The 3,414-nt window shown below is 34.3% G+C and overlaps 1 pseudogene; it reads left to right on the forward strand.

Moving 5' to 3' along the window:
• The first annotated feature begins 1,971 nt into the window (after positions 1-1,971).
• On the forward strand, positions 1,972-3,045 carry LOC122215068 (annotated as a pseudogene).
• Positions 3,046-3,414: the final 369 nt, after the last annotated feature.

A 3,414-nucleotide genomic window follows, 5' to 3' on the forward strand; every position in this document is an offset into this window, starting at 1 on the left:
CCATTGTATTTCTATATACTAGTAATAAGCAATTAGAAATAAAGCTTAAAGAAACAATGCAATTGTAATAACATCTAAAATATGAAATACTTAAGAATAATTCTTTTAAATATGTATAATATATTTATACTGAATATCACAAAAGTTTGCTGAACTAAATTAAAGAAGACACAAATAAATGGAAAGACATATGATATTTATTTATTGGAAGACTCTTGTTAAGGTGTTATTTTTTTGTTATTGCTAAGATGTCTTTCCAAACTGATCTATATATATGATGCAAGCTCAATCACAATCCTCATGGAGATTTTCCATTTAAATTGCCAAGGTCTTACTAACATTTTATGGATGGATACAATTTAGAATAGCTAAAACAGTTTTGAGAAAGAAGAACAAAATCAGACACTTAACATTAACTCATTTAAAGGTATACTATAAATCTATGCTAAGCAAGGCAATGTGATTTTAGCAAAGCGTAGATATGTACACCAATGGAAGAGAAAAATGTCCCGAGTTAGTCCTACACATAAATTTGTTCATAGATATATGTAAAAACAACTTGGTGAGTAATTTCAAAATATGGTGTTGAAAACTTGGCTATGAGTATAGAACAAAATAACTTCAACTCTTAATACCATGCATAAAACTTAAAATGAATCATAGACCTAAACATAAAAACCAAAATAAATAATAAATAAACAAACAAACCTTTTGGAAGAAAACTTAGTAGAAAATCTTTGCCACTTAGCATAGGCAAAAATTTCTTAGGTAATATGCGAAAAGTATGAACCATGAAAAATTAGTAAATTGTAATTTATCACAATTTAAACTTTAGTTCTTTCAAAAATACCATTAAGAAAATGAAATGATAAGCCACAGACTAGTAAGAAATATTTGCAACACACTTATTTGACAAAGATATTATATATAGATTTAATTTTTAAAAATTTCAATAATTAAAAGAATTTAAATAATTTTTAATATTTAGTTTTGAAAGAGAGCACAAGCAGAGGAAGGGCAAAGAGAGAGGGAGACACAGAATCTGAAGCAGGCTCCAGGCTCTGAGCTGTCAGCACAGAGTCCCACATGGAGCTCGAACTCATGAACTGTGAGATCGTGACCTGAGCCAGTCAGATGCCCAACCAACTGAGCCACCCAGGCACCCCAAAAGATAGAATTTTTAAAAACAGCAAAATATTTTGAATGGAAACTTCAAAAAAGATATATAAATGGCCATTGAGCGCATAAAAATACTCAACATCATTGATCATCCAAGAAATGTAAACTAAAATACTTTGAGATATCTCTACACGCTCTCTAAAGTAATTAAACACTGACAATGCCAACTGTTGGTGAGGATGCGTAGCAAATAGAGTTTTCATTCATTGCCGGTAGGATTGTTAAACTGTCCAACCATTCTGGAAAGCAGTTTGACAGTTTTTTTTTTTTAAGTAAAGTTACACTACATCTATTATGTAACAGCAATTTCATGAATTTATCCAACAGAAAGGAAAATATATGTTCAAACAAAGACTCAATGGAATGTTCGTAGATGCTTTATTCATAATAACTAGGAACTAGAAATAAACCATCATCAATTTTGATGATTACCATCTTGATAATCATCAAGAATTGAACTGATGAATACATTGTGGTATATCTATATAATGGAATACCACATCAACTAAAGGGAACAGACTACTGGTTCTAATCAATATAATGAACCCAAAAAATTTCACATAGTGTATGATTCTATTTATATGATATTTTAGAAGCAGAACAATTAAGACAATTGGTGGTTGCTTGGGACTAAAGATGAAGAAAGTTTCCTGTAAAAGAGCACAAGGGAAATTTGCAGGGTGATAGAAGAATTCTATATCGTGTTTATGTTTGGGATTTGTCAAATCCCAAATGTTTGGGATGCATTTGTCAAAACTCATCAGCTCTTTCCTAGCTTCATCTACTGCGAGAATGAAGACCATTCTTAGTAATTAGGTTGTCGACTTTCCAGAAAGTGTCGACATCACTGAAGGGATGTGCTGTTATTATGAAGTTCCCCAGAGGAACCCTGCAAAGGGACTTCAATCACATCAATGTAGAACTCAGTCTCTTTGGAAAGAAAAAGAAGAGGCTTCGAGTTAACAAACGGTGGGAAGATTGAAAAGAACTGGCTACTGTTCACACTGTCTGTGGTCATGTACAAAATGTGATTGGGGCACCCGGGTGGCTCAGTTAGTTGAGTGTCTGACTGTTGTTTTCAGCTCAGGTCATGATCTGACAGTTTGTGGGATCGAGCCCCACATTGAGCTCTGTGCTGACAGCACCGAGCCTGCTCAGGATTCTCTCTCTCCCTCTCTCTCTCTGTCCCTTCCCTGGTCTCTCTCTTCTTTCTCAAAAAAAACAAAACAAAACAAAACAAAAACAACAACAAAAAACAAACATTAAACAACAACAACAAAAATATGACCAACGTTGTTATACTGAGTTTTCAGTATAAGATGAGGTCTGTGTATGCTCACTTCACCATCAACATTGTTGTTCAAGAGAGTGGTTTTCTTGTTGAAATCCAAAATTTCATGGGTGAAAAACAAATCTGCAGGGTTTGAATGAAGTCAGGTGTTGCTTGTTCATTATCTCAAGCCCAGAAAGATGAGTTAATTATTTTTTAATCTTTATTTATTTATTTTTGAGAGAGAGAGAGAGAGTGAGAGAGAGAGACAGAGTGTGAGCAGGGGAGGGGCAGAGAGAGAGGGAGACACAGAATCCAAAGCAGGTTCCAGGCTCTGAGTAGTTAGCACAGAGCCTGATGCGGGACTCAAACTCACGAACTGCAAGATCATGACCTGAGCTGAAGTTGGATGCCTAACTGACAGCCACCCAGGCACTCCAACATAAGTTAATTCTTGAAGGACATGATACTGACCTTGTATCAAACTGAGCAACTTTGATTCAGCAAGTACAACAGTTAAAAATAAGGATATCAGGAAATTTTGGGATGGTATCTATGTTTTTGAAAAAGCAACAGTTCAGCACGCTGATGAATAAGATCTAAGTTGTCCAGCTACAGCGATAGCAAGGTGCCAGATGATTTTTCAGGCTAATTTGTGATAATTTAAAGAATTTAAAGCAATGAAAGTTATATTGATTTTGGGGGGAAAAAACCTTATCAAACCCTACATTTACATAGATTCATTTTATGTTTATACCAATTATACCTCAATAAATTTGATTTTAAAATATGTACATGTCTTGAGTCCCTGAGATCAGTCTTAATCTTGACCAGTCTTGACCGGCCTTCACCAGTCTTAATCTTCTGTCACCCCTTTTCTGTTTCTGACTTATGCATGTTCTAATAATCTCTCAGATTCTTCAATACATTTCCATCTTTGAAACTTTGATTTATTTCTGTCTGCA

This window comes from Panthera leo, chromosome A3 (assembly GCF_018350215.1).
Source record: "Panthera leo isolate Ple1 chromosome A3, P.leo_Ple1_pat1.1, whole genome shotgun sequence".
NCBI classification, from domain to species: domain Eukaryota; kingdom Metazoa; phylum Chordata; class Mammalia; order Carnivora; family Felidae; genus Panthera; species Panthera leo.